Genomic DNA, 20642 nt, shown 5'->3' with positions numbered 1-20642 from the left:
TCTGTTTCCTATAGAACCACACCTACACTGTAAAGTGCTCAAGATATAGTGCCTGTGCATCTGTATTAGAAAGTATATATTAAAACCTTCAAAGAATATCCCTGCCTTCCGTGTCCTGACTAGACACCCCATATCGGTGACTAATTCCATAACCAGTAAGAGTCCCCATTACACCAACCGCTCCAGTGGAGCTGCTCAGTGGCCAGCAGATCAGACTGTGGTTGTACTGGGCAGCTTCCAGGTATGAATGTGTAACTGTGTGAATGTGATCAGGGCGTTCCTGCAAAAGAGAGGCTGCCTCTCAGTGAACCTTCCCTGAATAAATAAAGGTTAAAAAAAAATAATTTGTGCAGACTTGAATCAAAATAATTAAAGTTTGCAAGGCAGAAATAATAAAACATTACAAATTACAGTACAAACAAACTGGATCATAACATTATAAAATGCAGACTTAAATTAAAATAATTGAAGTTTGCAAGCCAGATATAATAAAACAATAAAAACTACAGTATTTGAAAGTAAAACTGGCTTACAACAGAAATGCTGCCTGCCGCAACTTGAGCTAGTGGTACCGCATCAGCCGTCTCTTCATCAAGAGTCATCTTCATTGTAACTTACATAAGACCGGCTGCTGCTGCTTGGTTTTATAAAGTAATTTGCAATATTTCTCTGTTTCACCATGGCTTGGGCTTTGATTTTCCCGCTTGCTTGTCTCTATTTGTAGATTGTAAACCTTCTACTGCATTCATTCAGAGTGAGTACGCAACATGTATTTTTTTTCTTTATCGCATACACTACAGTACAGTACCACTATTGCAGAGGCCTGGGCTTGGCTGGACCACAAGTTTGATCTGATTTACGCTAAGCGGGCCTATGTTCACTGGTATGTGGGTGAGGGTATGGAGGAGGGAGAGTTCTCTGAAGCCAGAGAGGACATGGCGGCTCTGGAGAAGGATTACAAGGAGGTTGGAGTCTACTCTGTTGAGGGTGAGGGGCGAGGAGGAAGAGGAAGGAGAGGAATATTAAAAGGGACAAGAAGGCACTAGTTAAACATGAAACAATTGATTCCATTCCTCATTAAATACGTTCCAGAAAAAAAAGAAATTTGTCTATTCATTACCAGTTTGGCTGTTTAGAATTAAAACTCCTGAAATGAATTAATGTAATGTGGAAGGCTTGTATCATGCGACGTGCCATTAGTTTTGTTGTCATTACTTAGAATTTCTCATAGGGGTGGCAGAAACTACGCACTATAGCTTTAATTGATTCAAATTAAAGGCATTCCACTATCAAATAAGAGTTTTAGGTTTAAAAAAAAGTGATCCAAAAAATAAATGTACATATGAAGTTGTCTTTTTCAAATAAAATAATATATAAAACATCCTTTAGTCAATCAGATAAGGAAACTAGTTTGACAAATTGCTGTACACCAATAAACATTACAAGTTTTGCAGAAAACAAACAGTACCAACAGTGTTGGTTCTACTTTTAAATCTTAATTTAATTTTAATAAATTAAAATAAGCGTAAAGGTGCTGTAGGTAGGATTGTGAAGATCCAGGACTTAGCCAACATTTTTTTAACATCGACATCTTCTCAGTCCCTCCCTCCTTTCTGCTAAAGCCCAAACGGTCTCCTAAGCCCCTCCCCCCACAAGGGAGAGCTGTGCACGATAGAGCGCGTGTGAACAGGGGGGAAGGGGAGGAAACCATAGACAGTGAAAGAAATGGACACATCTGACTTCGACAGAGACCAGTGAAGGATATTAGACTTTCCCGGTGATGGCTGAGTGTTGCTGCGCAGCCTCAAACTGAGCTTGACGACGTAGATGTGACGTGAGCAACCTGTCTGAAATGTGTAAGTCTTCTGGTAGCTGTGCCAAGAGAAATCTGAATCTGTAAAGAAATACAAGCTTCTCCTGACTATACGGTAATTTCTCTACTGTGCGACAGTAAGTCGCATGGTTATGATGACCCAATCGTTAGCCTACTGCTACGGGGCCATAATGTGAGATACAAGGTAATGGAGCCTTTTATACATTGTCGTGTTTCTTTAGAAATAAACAATGGACAAATAGAGTCTTTAAACGCTTCAGATGTAAAGTTATTCGCTGTCAAAGTGACGCCAAAATGAATGGGAGTTAATGGGATGCTAACGGGAGGTGATGGCTTGTTAGCCTCAGAATTTCCCCATAGGAGGTACGTTTTCCGGATGCTCGCTTACCCCGTTGGAGGAAACCTATCTGCAGCTTGTGCGCAGGGAAGGGGGAGGGGAGGACGCTATGAAATGCGTGTGCCCGAGCAGTGATTGACATGCAGTTAAACACCCCCCCTGGCCCTGATTGGAGCATCTGAACAGGGAGGGGTGGATTTTTGCAAATCACACTACAGGCTGTAGGTGGTGCCAGAGGAGCCAGATTTTTTTTAAATGACCTGCTTCATGTAGTAAGTCTTACCTACTGCATCTTTAAGGGGTCTTCTGTTCAGAACTTTACATTTTCAGTTTATGAATATCGTTCAAAAGTCCGTAGCGGACAGGTGTCTTTTCATTGCTGCCTTTGCAGTTTAAGTTACATTTGCAAGACTCAATCATCATCACCATCCTGCCGAGGATCTCTTCATGTTTGCATCGGAAGTGGACAGGTAACGTCTGGGATCGGTAAGGCCTGCAGCATTGGCCATCAGAGCACGACCCACAGTACCTTGGTTGGAACTTTTTCAGGCTACAGCAGCCTGCGTGGGACAGTTTAACTGGACGTCTGGCCTTTTCTATGTGGTTACATTTCTGACCTTTCTGTTAGAGGGAAGACATCAAAAGCACATGTAAATTGTAATGTTATTCATGGTTAAAGCTATAGTGCGTAGCTTCTGTCTTCCCATGAGGAGTTCTAAGTAATGACAACAACACTGTCGTTGCATCCACATGATGCAAGCCTTCCGTGATCGTGCATCACCCACACCCAAGGAGGACACGGAGGATTAAAAAAACATGATGGACTCTTCAGAAGAGGTAATTATGTTCACTCAAGCTTCTGCGCGCGAAAGTCGCCAGACTACACCATTTTGTAAACATAGACATACTGAGAAATACTGAGTTTTGTGAAGCTGTCTTAAATTAGTTTTGTATCAACTCATTAGGTAATTGTTTGAATATTAACGGATGTCCATTATTATAAAAAAAAGTTACAAACTAAAGCTTTAAGATCTAAGACACATAATGCTTACATTAGATTAAGATTACAAACCACCATCAAATGAAATAATTAAATTGTATCATGCTAAAGAATAAATAAAGTGTGGAATGTACCTTCAATCTGGTAAAGGTGTTTTGGTTGCATGGTCGGACTTCACAGATCTGAGTCTCTTATACCAGTTTGCACTGAGTGTTGCTGTTGGTCACCCTGGTGGATACTCCTGTACTGTGGTTTGAGACACACACTCGACTCCTCTGACCAACATGTGGCCTGTTGGGTGACTCCGGAAAGCTGCACAGAGATAAAAAAACAAGCTTTAGAAGAGTTTAAAGGCAAGACATCTCATGTACATGTCTCTACGTTTGTAATCTCACATACATTTCCTTATATATTTGTCTTTCTCTTTAGCAGTGACACCAGAAAGGATACTGTGCAAAAAATACTCACCAGGTAATGAATTTGATTTTCCTCTCCACACAGGAGCCAGCTCATTCTTGTTGGTAAGGTCGTCTTCAGACGGTCTGTTTTTGTCTTGCTTTTTCTGCGTTTCTTCACCACAGAGCTCTCTGTCTTTGCCTCCTCAGGACAGACTAGCTGTTCACAGCACCGTCCCTGCACCTTGACCCGCTTGGGCTTGGCGCAGCCCAGTTTGGACAGCGTGAGGGAGACACAACAGCACCGTCCATGCAAGTGCACTGGTGTTTGCAGTTTGGCTGGAATATTTCCCCATTCTGGTAAATCTTCTTGTTGTACTATATGTTCTTCCATCTGATTTGGCTGCTTTAGAGAAACAGAGAAAGTAGTGAGGTGGTTTGACATGAGAGGAGTAAAATAATAAAAAAGAAGAGAAGGGAACAGAGCAAAAGTCATTGTACATTTACAGCATCCACATCCATCCAGCATGAGACTGACTCCAGCTGCACATCTGGGGTTGTCAGGGGGACATTGACAGTCCTTTGGACATGAGGCTGACACCTGAGATAAAATAGACATTTCTAATCAAATGTTTGCTTCCAAAAACGGTCCTCTTATAACAGCTAGAAAAGCAGCTTATGAATGAACAGTGATTATTTCCCCACATGTGTAACACAGAGGATCACAAAGACTTTCCACATCTTCAGAAGTTAAGTAATCTTTAATCTTTCCTGAGTGAAATCTCTCTATCAAACACAAGACCTGGCAGTGAGTCGATGAGTTCTTTCTCTCCCTCTTTTGGAGTCCCCATCTCCTTTTATTCACTCCGAGCAGATCTGACGTATGCACGGGCTGAAGAGGTGTCCCAAAACTATGGGAGGAATGCGTCTCCACGAGTCCTCCCATAAGAAGTACCCCCCTACTGTTCTCTCACTCAGTGACCCAAGAACCGTCTAGCTTCCATTCTTTCAGGGCTTTCTCTCCAATGTAGCCATGTAATTGTCATTTTATACAGTATCTGTTATGTAAGTCACTCTTCTATCATAAAGTAAACCAGTTCCTTAAAAATATTATTTCTATATAATGAAACACTACAAATACAAGTGGCTTAATTACATATTCTGTCCTGAAAACGGAATTGTATACTCTTCAAGCAATGCATTACATTGTTTGCTGCTATTATGCACTTCATACCTCAATGCATCCTAATAGGACATTGTATGTGTGGGCCTACTTATGTGGTTTGAAAGTTATTTATTAGAGTTGATTTTGTATTGTATGCATTGTTGTAACATTGTTTTTTATGTCACCTTCTTGGCCAGGTCTTTCTTAACCCCAACTTTACCTGATAAAGGAAAAGAAAGATAGAAACACCACCGGTAAAATATGGTTATGCAAAGTATGCAAAGTATGATACCTGATTTTTTTTTTTATCACCAGCCCAATGCATGTGAGAGCAGCCCTAAAGAAGGATTCGACATCGGGGCACCACAAGTTCTGACATAAATATTGAAGAAAAGCTACATATTTCTATAACCAACTGAATTTCTATCTTGGCTGAAGCAGTGTTTAGACTGCTGCATGTAGTCTGTGATCAGTGTTTGTATTCTCTAACTTCGCTAGTGTTAAAAGTCACAGATGAAATTCCCTTCAGTCACCTGTAAGTGCGTGGATGGATTAGAGTTTGTTTGACTTAAAGATGACTTAAAACTAATTGAAACTGACCCTATGTTGTAGGAGAACATAGAACAATTGATTGTTAGTAATCTGATTGTGTCAACATTACTAAAGACTGTATGCAGCAACATGTATTTGTTTGCATGGGACCAGTTTAATAAAAACAGCTTATATAGCATATTTCTATGAGAACAGGTTCTGCTCTCAGACATATTGATCAAATGCATAGGTCTCAAATAACATTTCCTATATTACTGGTTTCCAGCTAATTTAGTGGCATGAATTAATAAAAACAAAAAAATTAAGTAATTAACAATTGTTAATTAATGATATAGAGCAAATTCATAGTGACTTGTTCATTTCTTAATTCATGATACATCCTGCATTGTAATGCAATGTCATCATCAATAATGCATTATAGTTATACATTACTTAAAGGGATAGTTTGGATTTTTTGAAGTGGGGTTGTATGAGGTACCTTATCCATAGTCAGTGTATTACCTACAGTAGATAGCGTCGAGTAATCGGCACACGCCTGATTTGGAGAAGCAGGAAAGAGGACATTCACATGATGCTGCTAGGGCAGCAGCTTTGATGTGGACGTCTTTTTCATCTATCTGCTGCCTTTTCCCAAACCTTCACTCAACAGACAGTCACACAACTATATGCCTACATGGCCTGTAAGGCTTCTACATAACAAGTGCTAGCCATAAAATTAAACTTTGCAAGTTAGACAGTGTGCAGGAGTTTCTTTGCAACTTTTGACCTACTCATCCCTCTCCTACGCACCTTCCTCATCTAATAGATGTGCGAAGTATTTCTCCATTCTGAGCTATACTTTCTGACACGACAACCAAAACCTTAAGAAGGTTAATGAATCCGTATCAGAACTGTTGAACTGTGTCTTACCTTGAGTTTTCCTTTTACAGTACAGGAGGGCAAAGAGCTGGCAGTACTAGTTAGCGAAAGAGAGAATTTCCCTACACAAATGCCTAAATTGTCCATTCATTATCACTGTGGCATATTATGTGAGCCAGGTTGTTAGTCAGTGCGCTATGAGGGTTTTAATTTGAATATCAGATAGCAGTTCTGGCTGTGGCTTGTCTGGATATGCTGCATTACTGACCTTAACTGCTCTTGTTTCTTTTACAAAAGATAGCTGGGTCAGGTCTGGATGTTGGCTTTGCCCTCATTTCACCCAGCTGATACCGGCTGTTCTCTGACTTCAGGAGATCTGATGGCATTCACATGTAGGTCATCTAAGGGGAGACACTGCAGGTGAATAGGAAAAAAGAATGAACTAATAGATATTACCATGAAACTTCCCCAGTTGATTAGTTACATTAAGACAAATATCTTTTGTATTACAAGTTTTCTGGAATTTTATGTTTAAATATGGAAATTAAGCATTATCTTGTTAAATATGCACTAATTTGTATACATTTCCAGAGCAGAAATCTGAACATTGGAAAAAAGCCAGGTTCAAAATTCTTCTTTTATTTTGTTGACATATTAGAGTCAAATGTTTTTACAGAGGGGATTTTGGATATCTCCTTTTATCACTGCATAAATCAGAATATGGTGTCAACAGCCATGAAAAATCCATTTTCGCCACGTTTTTTAGGTATAAATTGTTACATAATTTAGGAATGATTTATGAATGATATCTGAACAAACCCCTCTGTAAAAACCTTCGGAATATAGATAGGAATGTATCTGGAAAGTTTGGTGTATGTAAGTGCTACTGAAGTGGAGATTTCTGGCCAGAGTGTGAGAAAAACCCATTTCGAGAAAACGACCTTTGAAGATATGAATTATAAAATATCAGACATTTTGCAAGACATAATGAAACTAACAGATATCAACATGAACCTTTCCCAGTTAATTACTTACATTAAGACATATATTTTTGTATTAAAAGTTTTCTGAAATGTTTTGTTAAAATATTGTGGTATCTGAAGGTTTACAACTTTGACTTAAGGTTTGCCATATAAGGGAATTCCTATGAACTTTACCCTACTGTTGCTGAAACATTTGGAAACTGCTAACATTAGAAGGGGCCCCCTAAGACAGAAGATATTCTGTAGGAGCTATACCATGTATAAGGCCTTAAATGGTCAGTTCCCTACTCCAAGCATATACTCACACCCCCACTTTAGGTTATACAATGCACAGAATATATACCATGTGTTAACAGCAAAACGGGAGAGCGACCATTTTGGAAGATCAGGTCTGTCGTCTCTCCGAGCTCTGCAGGGCTCGTAATTGATGCTGAAATCTTTGATGTAATAAACCTTTTTATACTCAAGATCAGTGTCAGCAGAGTTTCTCCTTCACACATCGGCAACGCAGCACTGCAACTAAAGACACAACAATATGCAAATGAGGCATTATCTAAAGTTTTAAAACTTTTGCTGAATTTAGGAGAAATTCACAGGTGCAAATACACAAAGTGCAGTAAAATAAAAACATACACATAAACGTGTATTTTAGATGTATTTTTCGCCAATAGTCTGAGGAAGTAAAATAGCCCAAAACTCAAAATTGAAAAATGATGGTTTTGCCGGGGGATTTCTCACCTAACGACGGTCAGCATATTTGAATTTTGTCTATATATTTATACCCAATTATGCATGTCATTGTTTTAAATGTGAAAGCTTAAGTTATATATTAGCCTTTTACATGTTCAGAGGTAACATTATTGTAAAGAAATATGTGAATGTCGGGCGCCTGGGTATCTCACCTGGTAGGGGGCCCTGGCGCAGCACCCACAGGTTTGGTTTCGACCGGCGGCCGTTTGCTGCATGTCATTCCCCCTCTCTCTCCCCTTTCATGTCTAAGCTGTCCTATCAATAATAAAGCCTAAAAATGCCAAAAAAATAATCTTAAAAAAATGAAGAAATGTGTGAATGTCATTGCTACAGAGCTCTTAAATTTATCCTAAACCGTGCGGTGAATAATCTGTCGGGATTCATATCATCTCAATTAATCTATGTTGGTGAATTAACTAACAGACTGCACGTCAACCACAAGATCATCATTTGTTTGATCCTTTTTAACAGTAACAGCAGCTTGATCATTTAAGAATGATGTGAGTGAATGAGGTAGAGATGATGTGACCCTGCCCGGAGGAAGCCCGGGGCCCCCGTCTGGAGCCAGGCCCAGATGGAGGGCCCGTCAGCGAGCGCCTGGTGGCCGGGTTTGCCACGGAGCCCGGCCGGGCACAGCCCGAAAAAGCTACGTGGCACCTCTCTCTAACCCCATGGGCCCACCACCTGTGGGAGGAACCGCTGGGGTCGGGTGCGCTGCCACATGGGTGGCAGTGAAGGTCAGGGGCCTCGACGGACCAGACCCGGGCAGCAGACGCTGGCTCTGGGGACGTGGAACGTCACCTCTCTGTGGGGGAAGGAGCCGGAACTTGTGCGGGAGGTGGAGCGCTACCAGTTGGATCTGGTGGGGCTTACCTCTACGCACAGTCTTGGTTCTGAAACCATACTCCTGGATAGGGGTTGGACTCTTTTCTTCTCCGGAGTTTCCCAGGGTGTGAGGCGCCGGGCGGGTGTGGGGATACTCACAAGTCCCCGGCTGAGCGCCACTACATTGGAGTTTACCCCGGTGGACGAGAGGGTCGCCTCCCTACGCCTGCGGGTTGTGGGGGGGGAAACTCTGACTGTTGTTTGTGCGTATGCACCAAACAAGAGTTCGGAGTATTCGGCCTTCTTGGAGACCTTGAATGGAGTCCTGTATGGGGCTCCAGTGGGGGACTCCATAGTTCTGCTGGGGGACTTCAACGCGCACGTGGGCAATGATGGAGACACATGGAGAGGCGTGATTGGGAGGAACGGCCTCCCTGATCTAAACCAGAGTGGTTGTTTGTTGTTGGACTTCTGTGCTAGTCATGGATTGTCTATAACGAACACCATGTTCGAACATAGGGATGCTCATAAGTGTAGTTGGTACCAGAGCACCCTAGGCCAAAGGTCAATGATCGATTTTATAATCGTTTCATCTGATCTGAGGCCGTATGTTTTGTACACTCGGGTGAAGAGAGGGGCAGAGCTGTCAATTGATCACCATCTGGTGGTGAGTTGGGTCAGAGGGTGGGGGAAGACTCTGGACAGACCTGGTAAACCCAAACGGGTAGTGCGGGTGAATTGGGAACGTCTGGATGTCCGACAGACTTTCAACTCACACCTCCGGCGGAGCTTTTCGTGCATCCCTGTGGAGCCTGGGGGCATTGAACCCGAGTGGACAATGTTCAAAGTTTCCATTGCTGAAACTGCGGCGGGGAGCTGTGGTCTTAGGGTCTTAGGTGCCTCAAGGGGCGGTAACCCACGAACACCGTGGTGGACACCGGTGGTCAGGGAAGCCTTCCGACTGAAGAAGGAGTCTTTCCGGGATATTATCCCAGAGGACTCTGGAGGCAGTTGCAAGGTACCGAAGGGCTGCAGCCTCTGCCGTGAAAGAGGCAAAGCAGCGGGTGTGGGAAAAGTTCGGAGAAGACATGGAGAAGGACTTTCGGTCGGCACCAAGGTGCTTCTGGAAAACCGTTCGCCACCTCAGGAGGGGGAAGCGTGGAACCATCCAAGCTGTGTACAGTAAGGATGGGACGCTGTTGACCTCAACTGAGGAGGTAATAGGGCGGTGGAAGGAGCACTTTGAGGAACTCCTAAATCCGACTAATACGCCCTCTATGGTAGAGGCAGAGCTGGAGGATGATGGGGGATTGTCGTCAATTTCCCTGGTGGAAGTTGCTGAGGTAGTTAAACAACTCCACAGTGGCAAAGCCCCAGGGATTGATGAGATCCGTCCAGAAATGCTTAAAGCTCTGGGTGTGGAAGGGTTGTCTTGGTTGACACGCCTCTTCAACATTGCGTGGAAGTCGGGGACGGTGCCTAAGGAGTGGCAGACCGGGGTGGTGGTTCCCCTTTTCAAAAAGGGGGACCAGAGGGTGTGTGCCAATTACAGGGGTATCACACTTCTCAGCCTCCCCGGTAAAGTCTACTCCAAGGTGCTGGAAAGGAGGGTTCGGTCGATAGTCGAACCTCAGGTTGAAGAGGAACAATGCGGATTCTGTCCTGGTCGTGGAACAACGGACCAGATCTTTACTCTTGCAAGGATCCTGGAGGGAGCCTGGGAGTATGCCCAACCGGTCTACATGTGCTTTGTGGATCTGGAGAAGGCGTATGACCGGGTCCCCCGGGAGATACTGTGGGAGGTGCTGCGGGAGTATGGGGTGAGGGGGTCCCTTCTCAGGGCCATCCAATCTCTGTACGACCAAAGCGAGAGCTGTGTCCGGGTTCTTGGCAGTAAGTCTGACTCGTTTCAGGTGAGGGTTGGCCTCCACCAGGGCTGCGCTTTGTCACCAATCCTGTTTGTAGTATTTATGGACAGGATATCGAGGCATAGTCAGGGTGGAGAGGGGTTGCAGTTTGGTGAGCTGGGGATCTCATCGCTGCTTTTTGCGGATGATGTGGTCCTGATGGCATCATCGGCCTATGACCTCCAACACTCACTGGATCGGTTCGCAGACGAGTGTGAAGCAGCTGGGATGAGGATCAGCACCTCTAAATCGGAGGCCATGGTTCTCAACAGGAAACCGATGGAGTGCCTTCTCCAGGTAGGGAATGAGTCCTTACCCCAAGTGAAGGAGTTCAAGTAACTTGGGATCTTGTTCGTGAGTGAGGGGACAATGGAGCGGGAGATTGGTCGGAGAATCGGCGCAGCGGGTGCGGTATTACATTCAATTTATCGCACCGTTGTGACGAAAAGAGAGCTGAGCCAGAAGGCAAAGCTCTCAATCTACCGGTCAGTTTTCGTTCCTACCCTCACCTATGGTCATGAAGGCTGGGTCATGACCGAAAGAACAAGATCCAGGGTACAAGCGGCCGAAATGGGTTTCCTCAGGAGGGTGGCTGGCGTCTCCCTTAGAGATAGGGTGAGAAGCTCAGTCATCCGTGAGGAGCTCGGAGTAGAGCCGCTGCTCCTTCGCGTCGAAAGGAGCCAGTTGAGGTGGTTCGGGCATCTGGTAAGGATGCCCCCTGGGCGCCTCCCTAGGGAGGTGTTCCAGGCACGTCCAGCTGGGAGGAGGCCTCGGGGAAGACCCAGGACTAGGTGGAGGGATTATATCTCCAACCTGGCCTGGGAACGCCTCGGGATCCCCCAGTCGGAGCTGGTTAATGTGGCTCGGGAAAGGGAAGTTTGGGGTCCCCTGCTGGAGCTGCTACCCCCGCGACCCGATACCGGATAAGCGGATGAAGATGGATGGATGGATGGTGAGTGAATGCACTCGTGCACCTGTAAAATTAACACCCCTCGTGAACCATTTTGTGTACATTTCCACCTGTACTATTTGGTCATCGCACCAGGGCACATCAGCATTAAAACTCTAATCAAATAAATAGCAGGATGTATCTCTTACTGTTTAACATTGGGTTCTCCTTATTTACCCTCAAAATCTGACACCAGTATTCAGTATCAGGAATTGTAGGGGATCATATAAACTCATTGACCTGCTTATCCAAATGACATGTCTGATTTTCAAGTAAAAAGTTAAAGGTCCTATGACATGCTGCTTTTTGGATGCTTTTATATAGGCCTCAGTGATCCCCTAATACTGTATCTGAAGTCTTTTTCCCGAAATTCAGCCGTGGTGCAGAATTACAGCCATTACAGCCAGTCCCACGAGGAGCTTTCCTTAGGACGTGCCAATTCTGTGTCTGTAGCTTTAAATGCTATTGAGGAGGAGAGAGGCCGGGCAAGGTGGAGGGTGGGGGTGTGGCCTTGACCAACTGCCATGCTTCACTCTCTCTTTCTCATGGGCGGGCCACATTTTCTGGATGGGCAAAGCTGAGAAAGGGGAGGTAACCTTGCCCCTTATGACAACATAAGGGAGAGATTCCAGATCGGCCCATCTGAGCTTACTTTTTCTCAAAGGTGGAGCAGGATACCCAGGGCTTGGTTTACACCTATCACCATTTCTAGCCACTGGGGGACCATAGGCAGGCTAGGGGAACTCATATTAATGTTAAAAAAAAACCTCATAAAGTAAATTTTTCATGCCATGGGACCTTTAAATTTAAATTTGGGTTTAAATACGAGCTGTAGTTGACAGTCCCCTCTGAGGTGAACAACCTATAATGAGAGACCGATGGGTTTTTTCTCCACTACATACACATGATTTCTGTTCACCACAGAAACATTAATTAATAATAATAATAATAATAATTAATCCTGTTAATCCACTCCCCCACAGACAGCATTCTGTCTGAGCGCACAGTTTGCTTTGCGAATGCTGACTTTTCCATTTTATTACTACAGGGCCATAAAGCAGTTACTTTAGTTTTAGTTATGGAAACATAACTTTTAAAGCAATAATGGTCTGGTGGTTGCATTGCATTTGAATTTGAGTCAGTGTGCAAATGTTTTAATCATCAAACTTGGTTTGCAGAGAAGAAAATGTCAAAATATCATTAAATGTGACTTACAATAGTTATTCTTTCATTCATTTATGATAACAGAACATTTATGTTGCATATGAGTTTGTTTACAAGTTTTGGAAAGACTTTCATGATTAATGGTCTACCAGCTCGTTCCTAAATTTCCCTAAAATAATTGAAATGTGGATTTATCCTGAAGTGTTTCAGTATAACACAACCAGTGGTGGAATGTAACTACTGTATGTTAAGTACATTTACTCATGTAGATGTACTTGTTGGCGTACTTTTACTTGTACCTTTTATAGCATATGTCATTATTTAACTTTTATATTTTTTGTAATTGCATGGAAACAAAATATTCAGAATGACTGATTTATTTATCTTGCCTTTTGTTGTTGTTGTTTTGTTGCCTATTTATATTTACCTGTCATGTTCTGTTTCTCATATTGTGGCTTTTGACCTTATTTTTTTTTACATTCTCTGGTGTTCACACATCCTCCAGCAATATATTGCTGGTGGAACCATGCTCAGCTGGTTCCAGATCAGCTTTCAGCAAAGAAAGTGGACTCACCGGTCAGTGACAGGAGTCCAACTTATATGAAGTTAAAGATATACATCCTAATTTTGTTACAGAGCTGGTGTGTCCTCACACTTCAATGTTTATATTTTAAACAGCAGCCGTGAAATTCTGGGATTTCAGGACACTACTATAAAAACCAGAAGAGGATATATATTTCTTTCTTTTTTTACACTCTGTCTGCATGCAGTTACTGCTGCCTCCACAGTTACCACTACAACTACTATTAATGGTACAACAACTAAATGCATTACTGCTACTTCATCTGTTAGTACTTTTCTTGTTTATTCTGATCTCACCTCTCCAGTTCTCCTCCTCTGATCCAGATGATTGCTCTATTTTCTAGAGTCTGCAAAAAGAATCTCAAGTATCTCTGTGGATATAACACCTCAAAAACAGCCTCATGAGGACCTTTAGCACATCTGTCAAAGTAAGAATGTGAATTAGAGCCAATCACCTGCCAATATCTGGACGTTTCTGGCTGCCTTCTGCTTTACAGTTGACAAAGACATTTTCAAGAGTAGTAAATGTTCATTCAGCAGTGTTATGGTTCATTCAGACCTGTTTAACTTGGTCTCACCATCAGTTGCATCAAAGTCTTCCAGAGGGGTTGTCCCAGGTTAACTGATGGGGATATCCTGAAATATGACACGTTACTAAACGCAGTCTATCCAAGCGGGATGATGTGTGGGCGGACAAGAAACACTTTGTTGCTGATTTACTACGAGAGGGTGAAAACATTGAATAATAACAGCCTTGAGTTAAAAGCTTTGTCAGCTTATGTCAGGATCAAATCTGTCAGCTGGTGTTGTAGTTTGGAAAAAATTAATGAATGCATCTTTAAAAGCATTTAAATTTTTATTCAAAGAAAAAACACTCCACACGATAACAACTTCAGAAAAGTTGGGTAGGTACTTGTATTTAAGACATTATCAGTGATGTACAATGTGTGAACCGTGTAAATACTCATAAATTTAAAAACAAGTAAGACATAAACTGAACAATTTTCACAGACATGTGACTAACAGAAATGGAATAATGTGTCCCTGGACAAAGAGGGGGGGGGTCAAAATCAAAAGCCCTCAGTATCTGGTGTGGCCACCAGCTGCATTAAGTACTGCAGTGCATCTCCTCCTCATGTACTGCACCAGACTGGCCAGTTCTTGCGGTTGTTGTTGCCATCCTGTACCTGTCCCGCAGGTGTGATATTCGGATGTACCGATCCTATGCAAGTGTTGTTACAAGTGGTCTGCCACTGAGAGGACGATCAGCTGTGCTTCCTGTCTCCCTGTAGCGCTGTCTTAGGCGTCTCACAGTAGGGACATTGCAATGTATTGCCCTGGCCACATCTGCAGTCCTCATGCCTCCTTGCACCATGCCTAAAGCCCCTGACACACCAACTCGGACTGATCAGTCAGCTCCCCGAGATCCAAAAAGTGCCTCGGAACGCACCAAAGCGATGCCGTCTTGAGCGTACGTTCTGCCCGTGCGCGAGACGTAATACAAACAAATGAAAACCGGAAATGACAATGCGTCACGTGGGTCTGGCTTCTCCAGCCGATAGTAATGGCGGCTTGTTCGAAATACGATCTCGTATTTTACGAAAAGGTCAGTTTAAAAGATTTTCGTCAGATTTTGAGAGGCGTTCGTCACTCATCCCGCTCGTTATTTCCGGGTTAGCACTCCAGCAATCTGATTGGTGGAGTGAGTCCGACTACCTGCCCTCCGACTCAGCAAGTCAGGTCAGCCAAAATGAAGGCCGACAGCTCCTCCGAAGGATGACGGCACGGAACACACCGGACAGACTCAAGTCGCTGACCTCGCCAGACTGTCCGACGGCCGATTATCGGGTTGGTGTGTCAGGGCCATTAGGCACGTTCACGCAGATTAGCAGGAACCCTGGGTGTCTTTTTTTTGGTGTTTTTCAGAGTCAGTAGAAAGGTCTCTTTACTTACCTAATTTTCTTATAACTTTGACCTTAATTGCCTACCGCCTGAAAGCTGTTATTGTCTTTTCGATCATTCAACAGGTGCATGTCCATTAATTGTTTATGGTTCATTGAACAAGCATGGAAAACAGTGTTTAAACCCTTTACAATGAAGATCTCTAAAGTTATTTTGAAGTATGTTTAATACAGTGTCCTGAAAAAGGGGCGTTTCTTTTTATGCTGAGTTTATGTGACGTGCTTTTTTCAGTTTCCCTTATGTTTTACAAACAATAGCTGTATAAGTTAATAATTTACAAGTCATTTACAAAATGTTTTGCAGCACTCATTTGAAGTGTAAATATTTCATAATGAGCAAATATGAAGGACATTTTCTTTTTCTTACTTATTCCAAATCATCCATAAATCTTTTAATTAATAATGTACGTAGAAGTAATTTACAAAACTGTTTGCAGCTGATAATCTGAATGTATTCACATATATGGTGTACCACATAACCTTCATTATGAAACAAAAAAGCAAAACACAAGTAAGCACAAAAAATTGTGTTCAGTTCTCTGAAACCTGCAACGTGTATGATAAGCTGTTTAGCAATAGCTGGTTAGCCCAGAAGTTAGCAAGTTTGATAACCATTCTTCATATTTATCTGTTCACCACTCCACCAAACTGTTACATAGTTAGCATGGGCCAACATGGTGTGGCTAAACAATTATCTGACAATCTCCGGACAATGCTGATCTTTTAATTATGTACTGTATATCACCGTATGTTATTTTAAGGAAACAATTCCTTCAAGGATACAGAGTAAACCTCTGCTATTATATATGCAACAAAATATATGATGTAGATATGATACAGTATACATACAGGTGACAACATTAGAATTAGTTTCAAATTTCTAAGGAAATGTTTAGATTTCTAACTTTGCTTGGCATAGTTTACATGCACAATTACATGCATCCATCACCATAGTAACACAATCTCACTAACTGTAGGGCTAAGTGGAGATGAGTTCACCAGGAATAAAATAATTGGTTAAATCCACTCCTGTAGTAGAAAGACAAATCCTTTCTCTACATTTAAATTGTCTGTGTCAACAATGTGTTTTGTCATTGGTTTAAAGTTTAAGTTTAAAGTTGGGGAGAGGAAGCATCATGATTGGACGGGCTGGGAATGTTAACAGGTTGTGTGGAGAAAAGTAGGGGATGCTTATGACAGTACAACAGGCAACGTTACCCAGAAGATGGCAGTATTGAACTAGCAGATTATATTGTCTGGTTCAAAAATTGGATCTCATCAGGGACAGGGTTGTGAGAGACAAGAGACACAAAGAGTCCAAACAATGTGGTCCTCTCCACCCCCACCATCACCCACCCACTCACCTCTCTCTCTCTCTCTCTCCCTCTCCCTCTTTCTCTCTCTCGCTCTCTCTCTCTGGGTAAGATGAAGTCAGTACATGGTGTACAATGACACCTGTCAGAGCTGATATTTTTGAAACGCTTAAATGAATTGACTGTTTGCCCCTGTCAATATGAGTCACTGTAAGCAAACATTACCAACTGTATGACTGCACAGTTTGGAGGATTTGATACTCAAAGGATCAGTACAAACAATCTTGTGTTGTGTCTTGTACGCCTGAGAAACTGTCGTTAGCATCTAGGTTTTGTGATGCAACGGCTAACAAAAGAGTTGTACTTTGACTTTCATGTAAATCTATCCATCCATTCATCCATCCATCCATCCATCATCCATCTCCAATCATCCATCCATCCATCCATTTATCTCCAATCATCCATCCACCCATCCATCCATCCATCCATCCATCTCCAATCATCCATCCACCCATCCATCCATCCATCCATCCATCCATCCATCCATCCATCCATCCATCCATCCATCCATCCACCCATCCATCCATCCATCCATCCAGAATTATGCTATCACATAGTTTGACTAGTCTAGGCCAATAATAACTCCAAACACTAACTGATGTAGTTTAGTTTGTGTTTTAACCACATGCTAAATGAACACATTTCCCGAAACTAAAAGAATATAGGTTTCAGATGAAGCCTCATACATGCTTTATGGCCTTGTGGTTCTTCTGTTAGAAGCGTTTCCATTTGGATATGGCGCATAGGCGAAAAATCAAACAAAAAGAGGTGGATATGAACAGGTTTTAACAACATTGCACACAATGATTTGCTCTCAACAACAACAAGCTGTGGCTGAAAAATTACACATTTGAAATTGTACTAACCATTATAGAAAAACATATTTATTCAAACACAGATTTAACACAGTACACTGGTTTGAACACCCCTTTTTTGCCTTGAATGGAAACAACATCATAAAATAGTATAAACAGGAAGGCACTTCAAAATGACGAGGAAGGAAATATTAAAAAGGCTTTATTATAGTGGCTAAATAAAAAAATAAAACCTTTAAAGCCCTGTTGAATAAAGGCTTTTTAAATGTCCTTCTTCATTGTCATTCTGGAGTGCCTGGATTGCCTTCCTGTTCATCCTGTTTGATTCGGTGTTTTCCAAGAGCACCAGACACTTGTTTGAACTAAGTTTGAGTATACAGAGCAACCAGTAACCTCTTCTTTTTAACTTCATAAAATACTTTTGAAAAAGTAGTAGTTGAGGAGGTAAGCTAATTGCTTTGATTACTGGCACATCATCAGTCCCAAATACTTTACACTTTAAGTGATTTCTCTGGATTTCCATTACAGGAATAGTTTGACCTTTTGGAAAAATATGCATATTCCTTCCAAGAGTAAGATGAAAATATTGACATCACTCTCTGTCAGAGTGTTGTCAATCTTCTCATCTCACTCTTGGCAGGAAATCAAATAAAGTGTATTTCCCAAAATGTAAAACTATACCCTAAAGGTTTCATGCTTATGACTGTCAAAAATGTTCATAACAGATCCATTCTGTACAGTACATACAGTAATAAATAAGCACACTAGCATACTAGCATACTAAGCTAGTGGTGGAATGTAACTAAGTACATTTACTAAAGTACTGCCCTTAAGTATAAATTCAAGGTACTTGTTCTTTACTTGAGTATTTCTGTTTTATGCAACTTTATACTTCCACTCCACTACATCTCAGAGACAAATTCCCTTCCTGTCCAGTGAGAACCACGTATGTCCAGATGTGTTGATATTAAATGTATGTGATGAACTGAAGTATGAATAGTTCCTTGATGGGTTGAGAACATTCCTCTACTTCTTAAACTTACAGTGGTTAGAAAGCAAAACCAAACAGGATTTGAAGTAGAGTGAGACCTCTTCCTGCAGCTCTCCCTCTCCCGTCTCTGTCGCACCGGCATATGCAATGTGCAGAACAGCCAATAGGAACACTTTCTCTATCTGAAATGACCTGTGATTGGCCAAAATCTTCCGTCACGGGCTAGATTTACTAAAGCTAGAAAACAGAGCCAAGAGGAGGTGTAGAAGTCTACTCTTCTCTCAGACCACTTGAATTACAATACGCTAATATGTTATTATGAAATTATTGCCCAACAACACTCAAAATAAATTGCTTACCACAACTTTAAGCTAAATAAACAATTTAAAAAGCATCTTGGATCAGCTGGAAAATGCATCGTCAAAAAGCTAAAAACAGGGCTGTTTTTTTTTTAGCTGATGAAAAGTAGATTTTTTATAAATACATGGTTCTCAGAGTACAGTATCTTATGGAATATGATGCATTACCTTTCAATTCTGTTGGTTAAACTACCCAACAGTATATAAAGGAGTTAAAACTAGCCCAAACATAAACATCTACAGCAATAAAATGCAACATACGCATTATTGCAGCAGTATATTGATCCAAAAAACATCATATATAATAGTAAAACACTGACAGGGAACATTTCACTGCACAATGACTTGTAGTGGAGTATTTGCACGATGTGGTATTAGTACTTTTATTTCAGTAAAGGATCTGAATAATTCTTCCACCACGGTAAGCTGGTCAGATCAAACATTTCTGTGTAGCTAGGAGCTAATGTCATCAGGTAGGATATTACTTCAGTGTCAAACTATAAACCATGGAGCTATATATCACCTTTTTAAAGTAAATTCTCTTGAAGAAGCTATATTGAGACATTGGGGGAGGGCACAGGTAGTTCTATATTTTCTCTAATGGCTGGAACTTTACTTGTGAAAGTCCATCACATCATCTTTTTTTATAATCAGACTTGTTCCCAGCTTCTACATCACTTTTCTCTCTGCGGTAGCGCCAAAAGTTCACAGCTTCTTTGTTATCTAAGCCACCACACTGTATATTCCATTTTCACCAAATCTCTTCCTCCTTTCTTCTGCGGGTACTAATAGGAGAGTCAGCGAGGCCGCTGTGTCCCCAGCCAATCTTGCTCTACCTTGGATCATGGCCTTATTAATTAACATATTAAACTGCTCCGTTTTCAAAAGGTATTTTTCTCTACCCTTCGCAATCCAAGGATTATGCATTATATATTTTTACATCAACACAGCGATGTCCTTACTTTCATGTTTTGATATGTTTTAATCATCATGATTTCAAAACAGGATAATTGTGTTTTTCTTCTGATTGCCTGCTGTTTTTGTCAGACTCTTAAGCGTGTGGAATAGATGAGAGATAAACTTAATGTGCCTCACGTGAGAACTGACAGACCTCTGTGTACACTGACCCTGACTCAGCTTGCTGCTGCTTACTCAGTGTCTCTAAATGGATTAAGTTGTCAGTTGGACAGCCCTTCTGCGATTTTTAATATCCAGCCTGAGGTATATCAAGCAACCGTCTGCCAAATGGTATCAGAGGGATTTACTTTGGTTTTATTGCAAATTTCTTTCTCTCTCTTTCCTCCTTTTCTAATCTAAGATATGGCCATGCCTCCTATGATTCCTTGAGGGTGTTTCACTTGTACATTAATAACACATTTAGGAGAGGGAATAAAAATATATTCCACGAACACCAGAGAGAATATTATGTTTTATAACTGCAATTTATAGCATATGTGAGGTGGAGAAATGAAGACCACTTTACACATTATTAACTACTTCTTCAAGCATTCATTTAGCAAACGTGTAAATTCTGGGCTATTTTTACATCTCGCAGGTTCCCATCGTAATTGTGTTGTTTCCACCCAACCAAAAAATACACGACCGACTCTTAATGGATTTGGGAAGAGGCACAAAACTGACCAGAAGCTTATTGACCTTAAGCGAGAGGACACAGAGCTCATTGGAGCGAAAAATGACACCGACCGCTCCATGTATGCAATAACCGCCCATTTCAGCCTCTTTGGAGGGATTCAATCTCTTTAAATAAACCTTGTCTTCTTCTGTCCGTGGTGCTGAAGTACTGCCCATAGTCAGTGTTAGGAAGGATACTTTCAAAACGTA

The 20642-nt window shown here is 41.8% G+C and overlaps 1 long non-coding RNA gene and 1 pseudogene across 1 annotated transcript; one reads left to right on the top strand and one right to left on the bottom strand.

Moving 5' to 3' along the window:
• The first annotated feature begins 818 nt into the window (after window positions 1-818).
• LOC116050610 lies at window positions 819-10916 on the top strand. The gene is made up of 3 exons (XR_004105112.1): window positions 819-971; window positions 5794-5803; window positions 10904-10916. It is a non-coding gene; the product is annotated as an uncharacterized LOC116050610 (long non-coding RNA).
• Window positions 2472-4322, bottom strand: LOC116050593 (annotated as a pseudogene).
• Window positions 10917-20642: the final 9726 nt, after the last annotated feature.

Source organism: Sander lucioperca, chromosome 2 (assembly GCF_008315115.2).
Source record: "Sander lucioperca isolate FBNREF2018 chromosome 2, SLUC_FBN_1.2, whole genome shotgun sequence".
In the NCBI taxonomy this organism is placed as follows: Eukaryota; Metazoa; Chordata; class Actinopteri; order Perciformes; family Percidae; genus Sander; species Sander lucioperca.
Note: the sequence above shows the minus strand (reverse complement) of the source record. Positions and strands in the feature narration are given on the sequence as shown.